Here is a 23697-nt window from a genome sequence, read left to right on the forward strand (position 1 = left end):
TCTCTTGCCTTCATAGATGTATCTTGCAAGAAGTTGCTGTGGCCAAGTTCCCAAAAAGGGTGTTGCCTGTGTTCTCCTCTAGGATTTTGATGGATTCTTGTCTCACAGTTAGATCTTTCATCCATTTTGATGAAAAGTTTATCTTTGAGTTTATCTTTGTGTATGCTGTAAGAGAATGGTCTAGTTTCATTCTTCTGCACCTGGCTGTCCAATTTTCCTAGCACCACATATTGAAGAGACTGTCCTTTTTCCAGTGGATAGGTTAATTATTTTAAAATATGAAACTGAAAATCATTTTATTGGACAAAGTGTCTTTTTCACAACCTGTACCAAGTTTCATGGCTTTTTCTTTCCAGAAGGAAATGGTCCTATACAATAGAAGATCAAAGATCAACACATTCAAGGCTGTGTGTTATTTGCAAGGCGTGTGGAAAACAGCTAAGGCTGTGAGAATGAGCTTCTGCCCTCAAGGGATGTACAGTTTAGTTGGGGAAAAATAACAGTGGCTGGCAGTATTGAATACTTCACAGGGGCCAAGTCCAGAGGGGACTGGGTCCCTCCTGGGGCAAATCATCTGTGACATTTAATTTTTTTTTTTAAATTTTTATTTATTTATGATAGTCACAGAGAGAGAGAGAGAGGCAGAGACACAGGCAGAGGGAGAAGCAGGCTCCATGCACCGGGAGCCCGACGTGGGATTCGATCCCTGGTCTCCAGGATCGTGCCCCGGGCCAAAGGCAGGCGCCAAACCGCTGCGCCACCCAGGGATCCCCATCTGTGACATTTAAAGCCATTTCCTAGCAAACTTTTCGTGCCTGGGCAGAGGGGCCTGATTAACCTCCTCCCCTCTCCCATTCCATTTGGTGCTTCCTTTTCCAAAAACACAAGGGTGCTACCTGTGTGAGTTGGCCAGGCTGCTCTGGGGAGAGAATCTGGCCAGAAAATCTGGAGCCTGGCTAGATCCCAACAACACCACACCCAGGTCTGGGCACCTTCCCCATTTCTCCACATTGCTCGGGGAGGAGAGGTGAGCTTGCCTGATGTGACTCAGGCCAAGGAAGTGAAAGGCCCAGACACAGTGGTTCATCAGTTTCTCCCAGGTCTTAACCCATGCTTACTAACCTGGGAGCATGGATAGACTCTGAGACCTCGAGGCAGTGACTGGGAGTCTCTGGGGACCAGGAGTCTGAGACCTGTGGGTGACAAATATCACTTGATTTCATTTCAAGTGCCAGCACTTTTTTTTCTCTTCTTTTTCCTTCTTTTACTATTTAGGAATTATTCAGTTAGGGTTATAAGAAACAGCACTCCTCGAGCTTATTCCCAAGCTTAGCTCTACCCAAGATGTTTCAACATCTTCCTGGTTCCCTGCCCTCTAATTATGTGCGATAAATAAATGCCATGACCAAATATTATCACATTGTGGGAGCCGTGCCGCGGGTGGGCTCTGTAGAAACAGCATGTGAAGAGCCCCGTCCATCCTGTTTGGTTAGAGGGTCAGGGCAATGTGCAGTCTACGGCCCTGCCTTCTACCCTGGAGTGCAGGCCCAGCTCCCCGCTTCTCCCCTGGATATTGCCTCACCATTCTTACATAAGGGAGGAGTCCTGTGTCAGCTCGGGAGCCCTGCAGTGAAAGTTGACTCCTCCAGTGCCAGAGAAAAATGGGATGGCGCGACGCCCAACTGTTGCTCCTTAGTGGCTTCAGAAGGATAGAAAGTCAAAGAGACATTCTCTTTCATGGGGTGGGGGAGTCTTTGAAGAGCCCCTTTCCACGGAGCTTCCCTGGGGTGATCTCTGCCTTGTTCAGCGTTTACTGAGAACCTGTAAGTGTCATACCTGTGCCAGGCACCACAGAAAGAAGGATGAGGGTGCCACAGTTGTGTCCCCAGTGGCCCCAAGCCCTGTGGTTGCTGAGACTGATGTAATTACTAACCCAAGAAGAGCCCACTTCGTCAGGGACTGCTTTTCTCGTGGATTTAGCCTTGATGGAATCCTAAAGGAGGCACTGTCTCTTGGATGTTCCCTCTTTCTAATGCTGCTCAGCCACCATGGTTTAAGGGCGCTGATAAGGGAAGGAAGGAAGGAAGGAAGGAAGGAAGGAAGGAAGGAAGGAAAAGAAGGAAGCACATTCAAAATGCATTGAGCGAGTAGGTCAATGTCCCCAGGCTGAGGATGTCCGGGAGATGGTGTGGAGGTTGCCTGGATCCCCCCACCCCCCCACATCCACAGGGCCAGGAGGCTGGGGAGGTGTGCCTGCCAATTCCCTCCATCACTGGTGGAGGGCACGAACTCCCAGCAAATGTGGGCTGGCCTGCTGGGGGCCGAGCACCTCGCTGCAGACAGAGAAACCCCCGGGCAGAGTCACAGAGCACGCAGGCCCGAGGAAGGGGTACGCAGCTGGGGGGGGGGGGGCGGTGCATCACCATGACCGCCTCCTTCACCCAGGCCGGGGCCTGGGGACACCGCACAGAGACAAGGCAGAGGCAGAGATGGAGGCCCGACATTCCAAGGACCAGAGGAATCCCAGCAGGTTGCGTGGGAATGGGACAATGAATTCCCAGCCCCAGGAAGAGGAACGCGGCCCCACTGGTGTTGGCCTCTGGGCCTCTTCCCAGCAGGGGCAGGGGCAGGGGCAGGGGTGCGGGCAGGGCTGCTGCTCCCTACAGCTCTCTCTCCATGAGCGGGGAAGTGCTCAGGCAAATGGGCTCCAAGGAGCCTCACACATCCCCAGTGGTCTTCTCCGGGCACCAGTGGCCTGAGTACGAGCTCAGAGCGTCACCTGTGCACGTCTCCCGCCAACTTAGCGCCCGGCTCTGGGGGCGCGGGTGCAGGGCCGGGCAGGGATGTCAGCGTGCGGCCTGCTTTCATCATCACGCAAGCGTTCTCGGAGCCTGGGGCTGATCTTGGACCTTCTGGAAGCTGCCGCATATCTGAGTGTCAGGGAGGGCGCCTTGCTCCTGCGCGTCTGTCAGGGGGAAGTGTCCGTGACTGAGGTATATGACTGCGGGGTGGCCCCGTGGCCCCCCTGAGCCAGCCTTCTGCCGTCTCAGGCCACCGCGCTCCACGGTGGCTCCACCCTGACTCGGCCGGGGCCTAGCCTTGGCCCACGTTCACTCCCGAAGTCACTCTGCCCGCTTCCAGGTGCCACGGAGCGTATTTGTGTTTAGGAGCTGCTCATTAGCATTGAAGGCAAGAGCCCAGACCCTGGCGGGAAGGGAGGCCTGGGAGGGTGGCCGTCCCCTCCCAGGGCACCAGCTCTTGTTTGTCTCCAAGGCTGGGGCCGGGCCAGCCTCCTCCCGGGGCTGGGGTGCCCGGGCGCGCCCCCACCCAGGTTCGGAATGCGGGGGAGGGAACCTGCAGGGCTGGGCCCCCTTCATCCTCACACTGAGGGTAGATTGAAACCACCTGGTGTCTTTTCAACTCTTGTCTTCAATTGCATCACACCTGAGTTTTTTAATCAGGTGCACTTACGGGGCAAAGGCAAGGTGGGTCTTCCCTGCGGAGCACGCCGTCCCCTGTGGCTGGGCCACCATTCCCGGGGCGGGTGGAGGAGCCCAGGGTCCTTTCTCGGCTCAGAGATCACTAGCGGTTACTTCCAGCCCGGCCTGCAGAGCCTGTGATGCTCCTACTTGCTCTTCATCAGGCCACCAGAGCCTCTTGGGTTGAGAAGGGAGTAGCCGCTGGCGGGGAGAAATGGTCACTCTCTAAAGATCCTGGCTCAGGGGTGCCTGGGTGGCTCAGTCGGTTAAGCATCTACCTTGGGCCCAGGTCATAATCCTAGAGTCCTGGGATGGAGCCCTGCACCAGGCTCCCTGCTCAGTGGGGAGTCTGTCCCTCCCCCCGTTTGTGGGCTCTCTCTCTCAAATAAATAAAATCTTTAAAAAAAAATTAAAAGATCCTGCCTGAGAGGAAAGCAGTCAGAGCTAGACCCTAAATTCTGTATCAGATCAAGGAGACCACTCCCAGCAGAGCCAAAGCTTTCTCCTCCTCTGCTGGGAATTCGGGCCCCTCTGGTGCTGTCTGGGCTGCCGGATAGTGGTCTATCTTTAAGGGGGTATAGGGACCTTCTGGAGAACTCATTCCAGGGAGACAGCCGGGCACAGTGAGCCACGCTGAGCAGAGCGTCAGGTGTTCAGGGCTAGGAACGCTTCTGACTTCAGCCTGCATCTGTCCTCAGCCTGGCTCCTCAGTCACGTCACTGGGCCACAGGGAGAAGAGCTGGGAGTAAAACATACGAATAAAATCACATTAAAAAAAAAAAAAATTCCAGCTCTGTCCCACCACTCACTGAGTGACTTTGGGTGGCTTTCAAGGCTGCTCCCCCTATCAAGTAGCCATCCATGTGTGGTTCCTAGCTCAGAGGGTTGCTATGAGGTCATGTGGGTTAATGTTTGGAAACCGCTTAGAATATTAGAAGTGCAGGGATCCCTGGGTGGCGCAGCGGTTTAGCGCCTGCCTTTGGCCCAGGGCACGATCCTGGAGACCCGGGATCGAACCCCACGTCGGGCTCCCGGTGCATGGAGCCTGCTTCTCCCTCTGCCTGTGTCTCTGCCTCTCTCTCTCTCTCTGTGTGTGTGACTATCATAAATAAATAAAAATTAAAAAAAAAAAGAATATTAGAAGTGCAAAGCGTTGGTTAAATGAAACCCAGAGCACCTGTAAGACTTAAGGACACAAGTGCATGACTCTGAGACCCTTTATGGGTGCTCCCCTTTCCGCAGACCACTCCCGTCTCCAGGGCGTTAGAGAGCTGCACTTGTAACAGTAACTGCACATCCAGGCATACCCTCCCAGGGGAGCACCCTCAGCTACTTGGGACTCAGAGGTGGTTACTGGGAGAAAGCCCGGTAGGAGCAGGTGAGAGGGTACAAGTGGGTACACATTACTGCTCATTGGCCTCACCTACACCGGGTACGCAGGGAGGCCTGAGGAGCTGGGTCACAGGCAGAGGCCCTAGTGTGGCTCTGCCCAGAGCCAAAATCAGTCCCTGAGCAGCTGGAGGCTCAGAGAATGGGAAGGGCTGTTTCCTGAGAAGTGCCTCAGTCTCATAGGCTTTGCTTCTGTCCACCCAGATACTAATTTACTGTATTTAGTAAAACTCTTGGATTCTTTTCTATTTCTACTTCTGCAGGGCTGAAATCTAACTCTTAGAGTCCTCACCCAGAGAGCCGTGTTTCAGGTCCTCCGTCTTAATAGGGTGGTGGTTGTTAGAACCAACCAAGAAGATTTCTAGAGAAGGCATCATCAAAAGATGGGATTTTTGGAAGGCAGCTGGAATGGGAAGCTACATGGACAAGTGGAGGCCCCTGCTGTACCAGACAACAGAGCGTTAGGAGCCCCTCATTCTATAGAAGGGCCAGACCACGACTGCCTGCAGCCTTCCCCCCACTCCGTTCTGCAATAGCAGCAGAGCCCCGGGAAGGGGGGGAAGAGGATGAATTCTGACCAGGCGGTGGTCACAGGGGCAGGTGACTTCCTCCCCAGAGTGAGGTGGAGAGCTGGCTGTGCCCTACGACGGAGGGGGCCAGCTGAATGGAGCAGAATGTGGCAGGACTGGGAAAGTTCTTGGGGGGCACAAGTTGTGTTCCTGTCGTTCAGAGGCACCCATGAAACTTTGAGGCCCAGACCTGGAGATATCTGAAGGCAGGAAGCCTGTGGGAACTGCCTGGGCCGAGGCCTGAGAGGCTGCTCCATAGTTGCTGGCAACAAGCCAACTGGCCAGGTGAGGCAAGACCCACCCAGGGGAGAGGTTAAGGGCGCAGGCTAATGCTGACCAGAGAGCTACGACTGCCTCAGCACCCCCCCCCCCCCCTTTCAGGGATTTCTCAGGGACAGAGGGAAGGTGAGATTTAAACTGGACCTGAGATTGGAATTTGACCCAGACTGGGCTGGATGGGCAAGGGTGGGGACTGGGGAAAGTGCACTTTATTATACCGGTTGCCCTCATAGTTGAGACTCCTCAAACTGGTTTTGCAGCCATGAGTTCTAGGAGCTTTATTTTTCCCCTTGAGACGCAAGATCTGGAGAAACCAGAAAATGAAGCAAGAGTCATTGTCTTTTTGAAGCAGAGTTTGAAGACTCTGGAACATTTGTCAATACCCAGAGGGCTGTTTCTTGAATGGTTAATACTAGTGCATTCATTCCTTAGGGCCGCGGTAACGAATTACCACAGACTCGGCTTCTATGACGCCACTTCATCATGTTACAGAGCCGGAGGCCGCAAGTCCAACATGGGTCTCATGGGGCGAAAATCAGGATGTCCACAGGGTTACGCTGGGTCTTCCCAGTGCATCACTTCAACCTCTGGCCTTGCCTCCCTCTTCCCTGTTAGGCACCCTTGGTATTTATGAGGCTCACCTGGAGAATCCAGGCTAAACTCCCAGTCTTAAGGCCAGTTGGTCAGCAACTTAATTTCATCTGGAATCTTGATTCCCCTTTGCCATGCAACCTAACATAGTCGCAGTTTAGGGGATGAGGACATGGACACCTTGAGGGGGGGTGGGTGGGTGGTGGTGGTGATGGTGGTGGTGGTGGTGGAGGGATGATTCCCCTAACACACATGGCTTATATGTCATCAAATTCAATTTAATTAGACAAAAATGCATGTGATCCTCAGGATACCCAAGCCAAGGTTCAGACTTGCCTCCCGGGGGTAGTGGGAGGCTTGCTGTGATTGGAGAGACGGTAGCCAAGAGACTGTTGGACTTGCATCATGTCTGCGAGGTCACATACAAGCCATCCGATCCCACTTAGGCCCCAAGCAGGGGCGACTGGAGGAACATGTGCCCCACACTCACCCCCAGTGGTGAGGGGGCCCTGAATCCCCGAGCTGCCACTCGTGGGCACTCACTGCTCTGCTGACACCAGGACTTATTCTTTCCACTCATAGGCATCTTCTGCTGCAAAGGCCCAAATTTCAAAATCCCAGGCAGCTTTTCATGGTGCCTGAGATGCTGCTGACTTTGGGGACAAGGAAGGTGGTGAATGCTGTCACCAGCGTTCCTGAGCGCTGAGGCCCATCATTCTCAGAGGGTGGAATTTTCTGGTTAAAAGCTGCATTTGTACAGCTGCCACAGCCTGCGGACGGGGAGAGAGAGCTGGAGCCAACCCCTCCAGATCTGGAAGGGCTCCGCAGAGATTGGGGTGCTTGTGGGGACGGGGAAGCATGCAGGATTTGCATAACATTTCTGTGTACCGTGACACTGGTGTCTTGTTCATCCTCCACCTCTCAGCCTGGGAGGCACCAGCAGTTCTTGTCCACTCACTAGACACAGAAACAGGAATCGGCCCTGGGCTAGGACTAGGCTCCTGGGGCCCTGCAGGTGTCCTGGGGGTACAGAGAAGTGCGAAAAGGAAGGTGCAGCTTCACTTCCTCGCACTTGCCACACTTGCCGGGTCCCTGGGGTACCTGCCCTCACTAGGGGCCCCCACAGCTTAAGTGGGCCCTGGGGCAGGGGGGCGGGCACAGGTCCAGCCATGCCCCTCGGACAACAGAACGTTTCCACCAGTGCTCTCTCCCCAGCCCTGTCCCATCCCATCTCTCCGCACTTTGAGGCCAGCAAACCTCCCTTCAGATCACCTCAGTGTCAGGGTGTCAGGGTCGGGTGAGCCCCTCTGCCTGGAGCGCTGCCCCCACCCCAGCTCTTGGGCACAATGACTCTCATTGTCTTCCGTGTCTCTTATGCAATAAGGCTTAACAGCTTGTTGGAAAGGACAGGATGGCCTGTTAAACTGAAAAATCAAGCCCTTAGGAACATAAAAACTTATTTACTCTCCTGGAGAGTGAAAAGAACCCCGTCCTCTCTTAGAAACATAGAGACATAAAACCGCTGGGACCTTGACACACAGCTCTTTTCCAGGAGCATTCATTCCTTTAAGATGAGGTCACTCTTTCTCAAGAAAGGACCAAAGCCTTTTCTTCACAAACACAAAAATCCAAGAATCGACTCTCAAAACACATTTTCTGGGATGAGCATTATTACTCTCATAATGGAAAAAAGAATCACTCGTATTTCTGAATGTTTGAGTAGCAAGGCCTTGCAGATCGAAGCCACGGGCGACCACGTTTCCAGGTTGGTAGGAGCAGTTTCTCGTGTTTGGATGTGAAGCCCTAGCCTGACACAATGATTCTATCACAATTATTTGCAGGATGAAAAATAGGACATTTCTTACCCCAGAAAGAGCTCTGGGCGGAGTCCGAAGACCTGGTTGATGATTCCGGCTCTTTTGCTGACTTGAACTGGAGCCTCTATTTCTTTTGTCAGGAAACGAAACCTGCCTGCCTGCCTGCCTGCCTGCGAGGAGCCAGGCCGCGGGCGGCGGAGGTTCCACCTGCCAGGCATCAGCGCTAGGTGGCCTCGGAGAGGAAGTGGTGGCCAGTCCCTGCGATTTTGGTGATTCTATAGGCAAGGGTAGCAGAACGAGTCCTGCTTGAAACTCCTGCCATCCCCCAGCCCAGCGTGGGAAGGGCGCCTTCCGAAGGGAGTAAGACCGCAGCCACAGGGCGCCCGGGCGGCTCAGTGGCTGAGCACTTGCCTTGGGCCCAGGGCTTGATCCTGGGGTCCCGGGATCGAGGCCCGCATCGGGCTCCCTGCAGGGAACCTGCTTCTCCCTCTGCCCGTGTCTCTGCCTCTCTCTCTGTGTCTCTCATGAATAAATAAATAAAATCTTAAAGGGGCGGGGGGGAGCAGCCAGAATGAGTCCTCTATGAAGCAGGGGCCGGGGGGGGGGGGGGGGGGCGCTGACGGAGGTCAGATTTGCTGTAACTTCCTTTTTTTAAAAAAATTTTTTTATTTATTTATGATAGTCACACACACACCCACACACACACAGAGAGAGAGAGAGAGAGGCAGAGACAGAAGCAGGCTCCATGCACCGGGAGCCCGATGTGGGATTCGATCCCGGGTCTCCAGGATCGCGCCCTGGGCCAAAGGCAGGCGCTAAACCGCTGCGCCACCCAGGGATCCCCCTGCTGTAACTTCCTTTGTGGCATCCGTGGGAGAGCTGCCCACCTGGCAGTGAGGCCAGGAGGAGTGATTTAAGAAACCTCACAGCTCGGATTCTCCCCCTTCTCAGCATGTCCCCAGGCCCGTGGGAGACATGTTCCACCGCCAGCCACAGAAGCTGTCATATCCCTTTACTCTAGGACTTCCCCTCTAATCCTGCTCCTTTAAAAAAAAAAAAAAAAAAAGATTTTATTTTTTAGGTAATCTCTATAGCCAATGTGGGGCTTGAACTTACAACCCAAGATCAAGAGTCACATGCTCTACCAACTGAGCCAGCAGGTGCTCCTAAGGCTGCTCCTTAAAGATGAGAAGTGTGTGTCTTTCCCCCTCTTCAGTAAGGCTTACTGGGGTCTGGGTGGCAGATTGTTGCTGTCCTAAAGAGCTGCTTTCACTGGATTCTGTCTTAGTGTGTGATGTCGTAGGCTCCTGTCGAAAGTGCCAGGAGAAACTATTTGTGCCCACACAACTTTCTGCAACATAAGCATTTTCCTATATCAGAAAACATTTATCGAGAAGATTAAAGTTGCAAATAACTGCTCACCACAGGAACTTCCTCCTCAAAACCATTTAAACATTTAAACAAATACTTGATGGTTCAACCGGTCAATAATTAACACCAAACAATTGTTTACTTCCCATGACTCCCTGCAACCTTCACCTCAGTGAGAACCCTCTCCTGTGTTCACCAGTCTTTATTATACTGTATGCCTTACTCAATTCTAATCAAGGGCCTGCAGAGAAAATCTTGCCTTATACTGGACCTCAAAACCCCCAAACCCCTCACCTACTGAGACTCTGTCAAGTTTGTGACCTCATTTATCATGATAAAGCTGGCAACTCAGTTTTCCCTTTCCAAAAAATAGTTTTGGAGGTATTTTTGGAGATCTAGTGTTTGACAAAGGATAGAAAAAAGCATCCGTTGTCTGCATTGATTAGAAGGATATTCTTCGCCTTAGCAGAAAGACTTCTATTCATTTACCTTGACCTAATTCATGGCATTATTATACGTTTTTTTTTGTTTGTTTGTTTGTTTGTTTTTTAATTTTTTTTAAAAATTTATTTATGATAGTCACAGAGAGAGAGAGAGAGGCAGAGACACAGGCAGAGGGAGAAGCAGGCTCCATGCACCGGGAGCCCGACGTGGGATTCGATCCCGGGTCTCCAGGATCGCGCCCTGGGCCAAAGGCAGGCGCCAAACCGCTGCGCCACCCAGGGATCCCTATTATACGTTTTGTACACCATCTCCAGTGTGTGGAAGGAGGAAGGTATTTTTTTAAATCTTTTTTTTTTTTTTTTTTTTTCCTGAGAGAGAGAGGGATAGAGAGAGCATGGAGGTGGTAAGTGTTTGCACTTCCTGAAAAAACTGTTTCCACTGAATCTTTGTCTCAGGATCTGTTTCTGGGAGAGCCCAAACTAAAAGAGGTACAAGCAAACAAAAATGAATAGAAACCAATAAAGTGCCTGACATATTATAAATATTCAAATACATGTTGGTTATATTACAGAGACAACCATGGCACAAAGTATATTCTCAATGTTTAGCCCAGAGCTGAGCACATAGTAGATACTCAGCAAATGCTTGGAGAGGGAGAAAACAGCCTAGTCAAGCACAGGTTGGGTAATCACCTAGTGGGGATCCCACTGAGAGGTTGAAGAATCATCAGGTAAGATAGCCTTTGAATATCCACAGATTCAGAGTTCTATGGGTGTGACTGTTGCCACAGTTGTGGGGAGACTTCTAGGTGCTAAGAGTGGGGTTAGCCTGGGATTTTCACTTAACCTCTCATTTTCCATTGAATTTCCCACAAGATTTATCTTAAATAGCTTTGTTAAGGTGTAATTATATATCATAATTTTTACCACCTTCAGAGTTGTACGACTATTACTACTATTCAGTTCCAGAATATTTGCATCACTAACCATTTCCTCAAAAACTTGTAGCATGAATCAGCACTTCATTCTTTTTGATTGCCAAATAATATTTCATTGCGTGGATATACCATATTTTGTTATCCATTCCTTAGTTGATGAGTATTGGGCTATTTCCACTTCCTGGCTATTATGAATAATACTGCTAACAACAGTCATGTACATGTTTTTGTGCATTCAAATGTTTTCATACATGTATGTACACACACACCCCCTAGGAGTAGAAATGCTAGATCATGTGGTAACTCTGTGTTGAACTTTTTGAACACTATTTTGCATACCTACCAGTAATGAAGGAGGGTTCCAATTTCTCCTTATCCTCACTATTCTTGTTATTACCTCTTTTTTTTTTAAAGACTTTATTTATTTATTCATGAGAGACACAAAGTGAGAGTGAGAGAGGCAGAGACACAGGCAGAGGGAGAAGCAGGCTCCATGCCGGGATCCTGATGTGCAACTAGATCTTGGTACTCCAGGATCATGCTGAGCTGAAGGCGGACGTGCTTAACCACTGAGCCACCCAGACATCCCACCTCCCGCTTTTTTTATAGCCATCCTAGTGAGTATAAAGTGGCATCTTATAGTTTTGATTTATAATTTCCTAATGACCAATGATGTTGAACATATTTTCATGTGCTTATTAAACATTTGTATATCTTTTTATGAGAAATGTTGATTCAAATCCTTTACCATTTTTAAATTGTGTTTTTTGGTCTTTATTTGGTATAGTTTAATATATTTTAATAGCAAACTTACAGTAACAGCACAGAAGACAGACAACTTTAAAAACATGTACTTGCATGTAGGACAACTCAGAAAAGTATAAAGAATGTGTTGTCTCTTTATTCTTGGCTTGTTAAGTGATCTTTATATATTCTGGATATTGAACCTGTATCAGATACATAATTTGCAAATGTTTTCTCCCATTCTGTGGCTTGTCTTTTTACTTTCTTCATAGAGTCTTTGAAGCACAAAATTTTTCAATTTTGATGAAATCCAACCTATATTTTGCCTTTGGTCACCTGCGCTTTTGGTGGCACAGGTAAGAAACTGTTGCCCGTCTAAAGGTCATGAAGATTAACACCTCTATTTTCTTCTAAGAGTTTTATAGTGTTAGTTCTTATATTTAGGTCTTTGATCCATTTGAGTTAATTTTGGTACATGGTGTGAGCTAGTAGTCCAACTTCATTTTTTTGTTTCGTTTTGTTTTAAAGGTTTTATATATTTATTCATGAGAGAGAGAGACAGAGAGAGAGGCAGAGACACAGGCAGAGGGAGAAGCAGGCTCCATGCAGGGAGCCCGACGTGGGACTCCATCCTGGGACTCCAGGATCTCACCCTGAGCCAAAGGCAGGCACTAAACTGCTGAGACACCCAGGGATCCCCCAACTTCATCCTTTTGTATGTGGATATCCACTTGTCCCAGAACCATCTGTTACGAAGACTACTCTTTCCCTCATCAGATTGTCTGAATACCCTTGTCAAAATCAATTGACCATAAATGTAAGACTTTCTTTCTGCACTCTCAATTCTACTCTACTTATCTGTATATCTATCATTATCTCAGTGTTACAATGTTTTGATTACTACACTTTGCAATTTTGAAATCAGGGTGAATACGTCTTCTAACTTTATTCTTTTTCAATATCATTTTAGCTATTCTGGGTCCCTTGCATTTCCACATACATTTTAATATCAGTTTGTCAATTTCTGTAGAAAAAAACAGCCAGGATGTTGATAGGGATTGTGTGTGATCTGTGAATCAATTTAGGGAGTGTGGCTATCTTAACAATATTAAGTCCTTCAGTCTACAAAAATGGGCCATCTCTCCATGTATTTTTTTTCTTAGGTTGTCTACAATGTTTTTTTTTTTTTTTTTTTTTTTTTAATTTTCAGGGTACCAGTATTGCACTTCTTTTGTTAAATTTGTTCTGAAATATTTTCTTCCTTTTGATGCTATTGTAAATGAAATTCTTAATTTCATTTTTGATTTTTCATGGTTAGTATATAAAAATGCAGTTTTATGATCCCACAAAATTGTAAAAATCTGTATCTTTCCTTTTAAAATCGAGAGTTGTCATTTCCAAGGAATATTTTGTCCATCTTAAGGCATGGGATTCTTTGAAGCCTGCCACGGAGCACCAAAAGCTGGCTGCTGTCCTTGAGAAATTCTTGGCATGGGGAAGTAAAGTGTGTGATTTACATAGTCCAGATAAGGCAGGTTTACACAGACATGCACTTTAAGAAATGAGAAGTCCCTGAGCAAAGAATACAGATCTAGGGGTACTACAAACAGCTTACAAAATGAAATATTAAACTCAAAGAGCTGAAGTATGATGGGAACAGGAGAAGTGCCTCTTAAGAAAAAAACTCATGAGAACCCACCCAGGGAAAATAGGGTATGCATGCTAGTACCAACTTTGGACATTGGCTACAAAATTTAGAGCTTTAAGGGATCATGGGATCATCTAGGCTGCTCCCCCGAATTTACAGATGAGAACACTAGGTCTAGAAAGGGAAGTGGTAGGATGTGCTACACAGGAGAAAAAGCAAAGGATTTAAAAAACAAATGCCTGGGTCATCACTACCAGGAGACTTTGGGAGAGGGTCCTTAGTTGCTGGCAGCCTCAGTTCTTTCTCTGTAAAAGGAGAAAAATGCTGTGTGCCTTGTAGGGTGGTCATTAAGGAATCAGTGATTCAATGAGTCACCAGTCTTTCTTGGCACCATGTGCCAGGCACTGTGCTCAGTGCTGGGGACAGAGTGGGGAACAAAAGCGACACAGTGCATGACCACAGAAGAGTGGATTTAGGGCAAAGCTTAAATGACACAGGCTCAACTCTGTGTTTCTCGGGCTCAATTTAAGTTTCAATTAAATTTCCTGTGGGCAGGGACCTATTGCATTTACTTCTAAGCCTTGAGTGCCTGACACATGCCTGGCACCTTTTAGATACTCAAAATAAGTCCATTGAACTAGACAAATTTTCTTTTCTTACCCCAAGACAAAGGAGCACTTTAGACCCTGAAGGGAAGAACAGGGTTTGTCCCGCAAGAATAGAACATTTCAGGAGGAGGTGATGACCAGTGTGGGACCTGGCAGGAGACCAGGTTTGGGCCAAAGGAAAAGGCACATCATCAGTTGAGCTAGGATTTATTTTATTTTATTTTATTTTATTATTTTATTTTATTTTATTTTATTTTATTTTATTTTATTTTTAAAAGAAAGATATCCTATGATAAATTTAAAACAAACAAACCTTTCTGGTCCCTTTTCCCTTCCAGTGACATCTACATATGAATGTATTTTCTCATCAAAGGAGTCAGTTATTCATAGCCATGTAAGCTAAGTTTTAAAAAAGTTAAAAATAGACCTGCCCTACGACCCAGCAATTGCACTGTTGGGGATTTACCCCAAAGATACAGATGCAATGAAACGCCGGGACACCTGCACCCCGATGTTTCTAGCAGCAATGTCCACAATAGCCAAGCTGTGGAAGGAGCCTCGGTGTCCATCGAAAGATGAATGGGTAAAGAAGATGTGGTTTATGTATACAATGGAATATTACTCAACCGTTAGAAACGACAAACACCCACCATTTGCTTCAACGTGGATGGAACTGGAGGGTATTATGCTGAGTGAAGTAAGTCAGTCGAAGGACAAACATTATATGGTCTCATTCATTTGGGGAATATAAATAATAGTGAAAGGCAATAGAAGGGAAGGGAGAAGAAAAGGGTAGGAAATATCAGAAAGGGAGACAGAACTTAAAGACTCCTAACTCTGGGAAACGAACTAGGGGTGGTGGAAGGGGAGGAGGGCGGGAGGTAGGGGTGAATGGGTGACGGGCACTGAGGGGGGCACTTGACGGGATGAGCCCTGGGTGTTATTCTGTATGTTGGCAAATTGAACACCAATAAAAATAAATTTATTATTAAAAAAAAAGAAGAAGTAAATGTAATGTGTGTCAGCATCACTCTGAGAAAAACATAAAAGCAGTTCTGTGCATATTCTCACAAGCCTGAGCCCATCCAAACTGGGATAATAAGAATTCTGAAGGTAACATGACTATGGCGAAAAGGGAATAACATCAGGATCTGGGTCAGGAGTCCAGGCCTCTGTGAATCACTGTAGATTTCTTCATGGGCAGGACCCTCACCCTCCTTGCTGGGTTCACAATAGCTTGAGGCAAGCAGTCCTGTTGGGAGGGCGCAGAGGGAGCAAGAGCCAGGCTGGGAGCCCTGGACAGCAGATTACCAGGGGCCACATGGCAAGCATTACACAGCGCCAGCCAGGTTCCCTGGCCCTCCTGGCCTCATGAAATCAGCCCTCTGTAGACGTTATGAATGAGAGCAGAAAAGAGTGGATTTCGACAGCAATTCTCAGGTGAGAATCTAGATGCTTGGGTTCGAGGTCTGGCTGTTTCTCAGTGGCAGTGTGACCTTGATGGAGTCACCCCAATTCCCTGAGTATCAGCTCCCTCACTTGTAAGATGAGAAGCTGGAACTGGGTCAGACATAACAACATAACATCCAAGGGGCATGCCTGGCTCCTGTGTCTCGTCCACGGTGGACATCAGTAGTCTGTCATCCTTTGCTTCCGTCCCACTTGGCTGCCCGAGGGACCCCTTTACATACCGGAGCCACATGGAGCCAGCACCAGGCACATGGGACAGGAGCCCAAGATACAACCTACCTGCCACCCTTTGCCGGGTTTCTAAAGCCTTTTTACCCTCACACGATGTGATTCTCAATCTGTTTCCGTATAGATTTGTCCGGGCTTCCTACAAAAGTGGTCATGAGGCAGAAAACGGATGATTCCATAGTCAAGAAATAGCCTGAGGTGGCTCAGTGTAAATAAATGCAAGCTGTATGATTATTTAGGCAGAGGGTTCTCAGCGCTGCTGTCACACAGTTAGGGCTTGCCTGGTGCTACAGAGAGAACCACCTGTTGGACTTGGTCAAAGATGGTGCATGCGGGTGGAGATTGAGTAGTAGGGCAGACATATAGGAAGAATTTTGAAAGGTCTTTTGTTTTTCCTGCAGTATAAACTTCCAGTTCTGTGCTAGAATTAATTCCATTCCATGCCAGAACTGTTAGGGCAGGGTTGCTAGGAAATTAGTGGCTGTTAGTCTGGGTGAGTTTAGATAGGAATGTGTCATTCATACAATGCAGACAGGGAAGGGCTTTGAAGTGTATGAAACTGGTTTCTGTCCGGTGCTATTTAAGGAAGCACAGTGCAGGCCTTTTTTACTCAGAGCCAAGGTGGAGAGTCTTTCCCAAGGTGATCTAATTCCCAGGGTTGGGTGGCGTGCAGCGCTGGCCAGTCTCCTTGCATTTGGCCTGACATTGCCCTCGGCTGAGCCCAGCTGCTGCACGCTTGGGAGCAGAGTGTCAGCTGCCCTGGAAGGAAGGTGAGGTCTCTTTAGAAATGAGCCCCAGAAACCTAACTCACCTCCAAAGAATTCACCCCTTAGAACTGCGAATTGGCATCCTTAGCAACAGGCACCCATCTCCAGCCTCATCTTCCCCGCCTCGTTTCTCTCCAGAGCACTCCCCACCAGTTCACCCCCAGCGCACTCTGGTGATCGATCTGTTCGGAGTCTTTCTAGTCTCTCTAGCTAGTGTGGAAGCTCCACGAGGGCATGGGTTTTTGTCTGTCTTGTTCACAGCTGTTTCTCTGGTACCTAACACAGTCTCTGGAGCATAAGAGGCACCAACAAGTATTTGTTAAATGACCAAATCCATTTATCTCTTTGATATTCTGTTCATCCGGACACCTGGGTTTGTCTCCTCTAAGACAACTTCTGCTGAGTAACTTCTGAAGGTCTGGCATTATTCCTGGGGTTGGGGTTTGGCACCTAGGAGGGAGGTTGAAAAGGAAAGGAAAGAGAGTTCCTACTGAGGGTTTGGGGGAAAGATGACATACCAGTAGTGTCCTTCATGTAGCACTTCTTAGCAGGCTGGGTGGGTGCTCCCTCGCTCACTGTTGATTTGTGCCCCAAATCAGCCTTTTTAAGTAAGTAAACTGAGCTGCGTTTTTTCAGAGGAAGAGATGGAGGTTTATGGAAAGTCAGCAATTTGCCTGAAACCACATGGCTGGGAAGTGGTAGGCCTGGGCCTTTATGAGATACCAGTGCTGCCTTCAGCAGCCGGCTGCCCACCTTCTGTTTCCTCTTTCACCCTCTGTCGGGCTAGCTGCTTTCCAGAAGATCCAAGCTGTTTGACCCGTCAGCATCTCACGGAAGTCCCATCAGAGAATAGACTAGCGTGCGGATGATGGCGAACTTGTGTGTTTGTTTAATCGGCCTTGGTTTGAGGTTGCTACCATTATGAGCTCTAAAAAGCAGAGTGATTTCATCATGACACTCGTAGGCTGAAAGCATACGTATGGAAGAAGATTCAAGTTTGGAATCAGATTAGATAATAAAATTTTCTTCTAATCAAGTTTTTCTTCTATCTTATTCATCGTAGTTTTCCCCCCCTTTGCTCATTAAGTTTGTGAAATAATTTTAAAACTTACAACGTTAATGTCCTTTGCCGGGCTCTCAGGCAAAAAACCACATCTGTTTTTAGAAAAGGCCTCGATGTTTGCTCACACTCTGATGAAACATGCTCCTGCTTAGATCTGATGGGAAGGTCAACAGCATGTTCTAAATACAGCCATGCCCCGGCATCCCGGCCTGGGACCCAAAACCCTGCAGGCCAGAAACTGACAGATGAAAAGATATCCCACGTCATCAGATTAGGAAAATGTGAATCAAGGCCTCAGCGAGGTATCATCTCACACACACTCAGATGGCTAAAATAAAAAAGATAACAGAATAACAAGTGCTGGTGAGGATGTGGAGAAATTGAAACTCTGAAACATGGCTGGTGGGAGTGTGACGCCGAATGAACAGTGAATGTAGGACTTTGTCGATAACACAAAGAATTGCAAAATGACCAGCATGCATCTCAGTGCAATTTTAGCACAGCTGGACAGGAGCTCTTTATTTTTCAGGGAAACCCGCCCCTTTTCCTGTTTGCCAGGTCTCTCGTCCACGGAATGACATCCATCTAGTTGCTCAAGCCGAAACCCAGGGTCATCGAAGACTTCTCTCTGCCTTCATTCCATCCATGGGCAAGGCCTCGCACTCTCCCCCACTTGCACTGCGCCTGTCCTAGTCCAGCCCCCGGTGGCCGGGCCCTCATCCACCGTGACACCCTCCATGCCAGTCTCTCTGCTCCTTACAGCCCGTGCTACACTCACTCCACAGCTAGGGTAAGTCCCATCCCATCGCTGCCCCGGCTGAGAATCTGCAGTGACTTCCCAGCGCACTTAAAATGAAACCCAAAGTTTCATTGAATGAAACCCATGCTGGCAAGACTCAGCACAAGTGGCCCCTGTCCCCTCTCTGGCTCTGCCTCCTACACCGCTCTCCCCTTCACTGTGTCCCAGCTGCACCAGCCAGCCTACTTTCTGTCACCCGACAAGCCAAGCTCCTATCTCGGGCCTTTGCACTGGCTGCTCCCTCTGCCCAGAATGTTCTTCCTCCAGAACATTGCATGGCTCTACCTCTTCACTCTGGTTCAGTTCAGATAAAATGTCCTCAGTGAAGCCACAGCTCCTGTCCTGAGTTACCCTCTATTTATCTGTTCTACTTCCTTTATAGCTCCTGCTATGATCTGAAACTGTCTTGTGTGTTTATTTACATGTCAAGTACTGTCCTTGTCCTCAGCTGGAACACAAGCTTCAGGAGGCCAGAGACTTTGGCTGGTCATCCACAGCTCCTAATACCTGACATGTCATTGGCTCGGAGTAAACATTTCTTACGTGAATGACACGATGTCAGTGCTACAGCCCTGGTTTCCACTATGTTTGCCTTGTTCTAAGCACAATATAAGGAGGTTTATGAAACTGAAAATAATACAATTTATTGAATACCAGCCTTTAAAAAATGAGAATAGGATGCTTAGGTGAGCTCTTAGCTTTGCAGTACCCCAGGACCCTGTTCTTGGGGTACCTACCTCCTCTCTATCCACACTCACCCTGTGATCTTCCCTCCAGTGTCATGGTGCCAAGCACCCCCGGTTGGTTACACCCAGCCCAGATATCTGCCTGAAAATCCAGCTCGCTCATCCTCACTTGGTGTCTAGCCAGCCCCTCATCCTTAGCACGTCCGAATCTGCTATGCCCCTATTCTGCTACCACATTCGAGGGTCGACTGTACACCCACAATATAACTCATTCTTACCTGCCCCTGCTACCAAGAGACTCAGGCCCCATCACCTCTGAACTCCTACAACTGTCTCCTAACTGGGCTCCGGGGTGTGCCTTTGTCTCCTCTGACTTCAGTTCATTAGCTAGAGTCACCCTTGAGAATTATGTCACTCCTCCACTCAGAACCCTCAGATGCTTTCCATCTTAGCGCAGGATCCAAGCACACCAGAGCCCTCCCAGGCCTTCTTCCGGCTACTGTCCTGGTTCCTCCCTCACCGCTCTGCGGCCACGCCGGCCCCCTTGCTGTTTCTTCAACGTGCCCAGTACACTCCTGCCTCAGGAATTTTGAATTAGCTGGTCCCTCTGTCTGGAATGTTCTTCCCCAGGGAGCCACATAGCCCACTCCCTCACCTCCTCAGGCTTTGCTCAAATGGCATCTTCTCAGAACGTTTTTCTCAGATGTCCACTCTATTTAAAATTCACCTCTCCCACCGTCTTCCCCTTCCTTGATTTATTTTCTACTTTATTTTTTTCTAAAGATTTTGAGTAGTCATTCATGAGAGACCCAGAGAGAGAGGCAGAGACATAGGCAGAGGGAGAAGCAGGCTCCCTGTGGGGATCCCAATACAGGACTCGATTCCAGGGCCCCAGGATCACATCCTGAGCCAAAGGCAGATGCTCAACCACTGAGCCACCTAGGCACCCCTGTTTTCTACTTCTTTACCACACTAATACTACACATACGCATATATAATATTTATAATATTACATATATGTGTATGTATAGATAACTTTATAATACATATATAACGTTGCTTATGCACATATGTAGTATTACATATACACATAGGCATGTCTAGGTAATTATATATATAATACATAGACAATATTACCAATATGCCTATGTCATTTGTTTACCATGTACCCCCCACTAGAATGTACGCTTCTTCATGGGAACGTCTGTCTAAGCTCAGGGTAGGATCTAGAAGAGCACTTGGCACGTAGTGGGCACTCAATAGCTTTCATTAAATTTATTAAAGTTGATGAAGCTAGGAATGAGGCAAGGACATGAAACACATGCTATGAGGTCTTTATAAGAGTTAGTACGGGCCACCAACTTGCCTCTCAGCTTTCCAACAGTCAATACCACACATGGAAATGGTCTACTTACACGTGGACCATTACAGTTGGAATGCTTGTCTCTCAGATCAAACTCTTCAGAAAAATCATCTTCCTGATACTAGGACCAGAGAGAAATTTCTCCCATAAGCCCTTCTGAAGAGGTTGTATATCGTGAGCAGGCTCCTCCACCAGAACGTTTAGAGAACTATGGTAAGGCTCATAATGTTTCTTATTACATTCTCCAGTGTGGTTGATGCCTTATGCCAGAGTGTAATTAAGTAAAAGCAAGTGCATGCAGAGTCAGAACAATGTGGTCCACAGCTTTTTATTTACCTGGGTTGTTTACCTTTTATAACCTTCAGTGCCCAGGAGCAGACATACTTCATGGCTCTTGGGGCTGCTTATCTCAATCAAGCTTCAGTTGAACACCAAATAGCAGAGAGTTCAAGCATACATCTGCGGAGAAATTTGCAGGTAATCTATGAGACAAGGCTTTCCTGGAAAATAAAGAGGTTACACCAAGATAGCTTTGGAGGTGCCATCATGGTCCACGTAAATAGCACATCTTGGAGCTTTGCAGTGCACAACCTGCATGACTGTATAAGGCATTCCTATTTATGAGGCTGGATAAGCGTAAAGACATAGGCTTTAACCAGTAACCAAAGCAGATATATTTATAAAAGTATAAAAAGTACACATATTTATAAAAGTTCCAGTGCCAAAAAAGAACACATAATATTCACTTACTAGAGAAATGGGCTAAAAGGGGCAGTAGTGGGCAGGACCAAGATGCTCCATTAGAAATAACTTGAAGTCGGATCCAACACAGAGAATGGCCACAAGAATGTTTGTCTGAAGATTTTCAAAGCCGGTAAAACAAACTGTGTCCTTCCCCACATGCTAGCTATAAAATACCTCAGTAGAACTTCCATTGGTTCCCGTCGGGAGTGTGGTTTGCCTTTAAGTGCACAACTGTGAAGTAAACGTTGAGGTAGATGAGTGAGTTACAGTGGTCTTTGGGATGGCTAGCTATAAGCTGCTCAGATCGGGGCGGTTACCAAATCTAACAACTATGGTAAGTTTATCCACTAAAAAATTCAATTATATAAGACTTACGGTTAGTAGTATAGACATTCACTCCGCTGGGCATCCGTCACCTCTTCCACCCAGAGGTTCTTATCTTGCATATTTACAGGAAAATTGATACTTCCCTGTGTCTGTATGCGAGAAGCACATTTCTTGAATTTTTGTGATGAATCAAGGAATTAATTTTACACATCCTCCCTTCCCCAAAGATATGCAATTTTTGCCTTTCATCTATGGGAGGATATGAGGAAATTGCACGGTAATTAAGCTAAAAAATATGTAAGATGGTGATGACTAAGCAAACACCTCAGCTTTCATAATTGTGGCTAGCTCAAGTCTCCAGGAATGCATTCATAGGGGTGGGGGCAGGGAGTTCTCAAACCCTCCTGGAGAGCCTGCCGCGTGCCAAGCACTAAGCTAAACACTTTGCTGAAGTTGAATTGAGATGGGGGTGGGGGTGGCGGTGGGGGGCATGACCCTGGACAGCAAGGAGCTCCCAGCCTGGTGGTGCAAAGTTATCTGGCACTGTGAGGCAGTGCACGCTGAGCCCACTGGGAGGAGCTGACCACGTGGGATCCCGGTGGATGAGAGGGCTCCAGGAACTCCAAGGGAGGTGGGCTCTGAGTTAGTTGATCTTGAAGTGGTGGCAAGTTGAGGTCCCATAGAGGAGAGGGGCTCACCAACCTCCTACCTCTGACTATCTTATGACCTCCATTCGTAAGAGGGAAGTTAGACACGTTAAGGCCACTGTATCTGTGGGTCTCTTTGCTCTGGCAGCTTCACCTCTAGCCTAACTGATACACCTGTGGGGTTGTTCTTTGGCTTCTCTCTTCTTGACCCATCCAGTCTAGTATGACTCAGCAAGAAGGAAGGAAGGGAGCCGATGACAAGAGGATCCTTGTGATGAGCCAGGCATTATCCTAAACAAACAAACAGATAAACAACTGTAACTTCCCACTGACTCTGCCAGGCAGGATGTATCACTCACATCTAGAGATAAAGATCCAGAGGTGCAAAGATTTTCCAGAATCACTCACAGCTAGTAAGCAGGAAAGACCAAGAACCCACATAGATCTGACTCTTCCTGTGACTCGTGTAATTGAGTGGAGACAGGTAGAGTGTCAGAGCACTGTGTCAGGTGTCCCCTGGGTCTGTCTTCACTCCAGGAGGGCAAGAGGTAAAATCCTTGATGTTCTACTGAATTCAGACAGGAGCAGGTGACCTGGGGAACATAGGGGCAGCATTCTTTTAGGACTAGATAGGCACTTGGAAATTTCTAGTTGAACCACTTCATTTTATGGATGAGAAAACTGATGATTAGAAAGATGAAGTGATTTGTCCAAAGCTCAGTGGTGCCTAGATAGCTCATGGCTCTCTTCAGCACAGCACGCTATGGACCTTACCTCCATGGCCTTCATGGACAAAAGCAAATAAGGCTGCATGTTTCCTTGTAGACCTTTCTCCTGTGTCTCTGGGTTCAAGAAGCAGGTAATGAAGGAGGGTGCTGTATGTTGATGGAGAAGCCAAAGACAGAAATGTGCTTAATTACTGACCATTGACCACATATATTTATTTAGGCTGTCTCTCTGACTAACAATGGGAAACTTTGTCCTCATCAAAGAGACTCCAGGCCCAGGCAGTAAGTAGAGAGGGATTTGAGGGAAGGGGCAGGGGTTTGGGTGAGGATGGGAGGGAGGAGGGCCACTGGGACAATCTGAGATACGTAATAGGGAGGCCATCACCACAAGTTGTCTGGGATCCTGAGGATTACAGCCAAGCTGGTTTGCATGTTGGAGCTCAGCACTGCCTTCCAGAAAAGATATTTCAGTGATGAAATAAGAGCTTTTGTATCTGTTTAGGGAGCTCACTACATTCCCTCAAGGCTCCTGACATAAGCAAGCTGAATCAGGAGCTGGCCCATTTGTTAAAGAGATGCAGAGATTTATTGGTTTCTCAAGGCTTCATTAACCGATTCTGTATGGGCGTATTTCCCTTCCTTAAATGGATCATTAGGAAATATTGGACACAAATCTGGAATTCAATTTCTAAATAAACACATTTCTACCCACACAGATAACTTGACTCATTCTAATACAGGCAACTTCTAATAAATAAAAGATTTTTTTCACCTCGGAGGCTGACTTCTCACCGGAACCTAGGTGAGGATCTAGAGGGGTCTTTCCAGAGTCCCTGCATGGGCTGCTGTAACCCGACATGTTAGAGATAAAAAGCACCATAGACCTGAAAGTTTTAAATCTTCTATGTTTTCATTTTCTGGTCACTTGGGATGATATCTGTGGATCATATTATTCTTCCCACTTGATAGATAGGCAAACTGAGGCTTCAAGTGACCAAG

At 47.7% G+C, this 23697-nt stretch overlaps 2 long non-coding RNA genes across 3 annotated transcripts in view; one reads left to right on the forward strand and one right to left on the reverse strand.

Annotated features, from left to right (window-relative positions):
* Positions 1-14821, forward strand: part of LOC140637990 (uncharacterized) — a 30487-nt gene extending 15666 nt beyond the window's left edge. Inside the window, exons 2-5 of one of the 2 annotated variants that reach the window (XR_012035104.1) lie at positions 11291-11493; positions 11893-11976; positions 12149-12437; positions 14215-14821. This is a non-coding gene — a long non-coding RNA (uncharacterized lncRNA). The remainder of the gene's footprint in view (positions 1-11290; positions 11494-11892; positions 11977-12148; positions 12438-14214) is intronic. The other variant, XR_012035103.1, reaches the window with a different exon arrangement.
* Positions 14822-14836: 15 nt separating this feature from the next.
* LOC140637992 (uncharacterized) lies at positions 14837-22249 on the reverse strand. The gene is made up of 4 exons (XR_012035106.1): positions 21372-22249; positions 21003-21227; positions 20602-20711; positions 14837-17732 (listed from the first exon to the last, which is right to left on the reverse strand). It is a non-coding gene; the product is annotated as an uncharacterized lncRNA (long non-coding RNA).
* Positions 22250-23697: the final 1448 nt, after the last annotated feature.

The sequence above is a fragment of the Canis lupus genome, chromosome 8, assembly GCF_048164855.1.
Source record: "Canis lupus baileyi chromosome 8, mCanLup2.hap1, whole genome shotgun sequence".
NCBI lineage: Eukaryota > Metazoa > Chordata > Mammalia > Carnivora > Canidae > Canis > Canis lupus.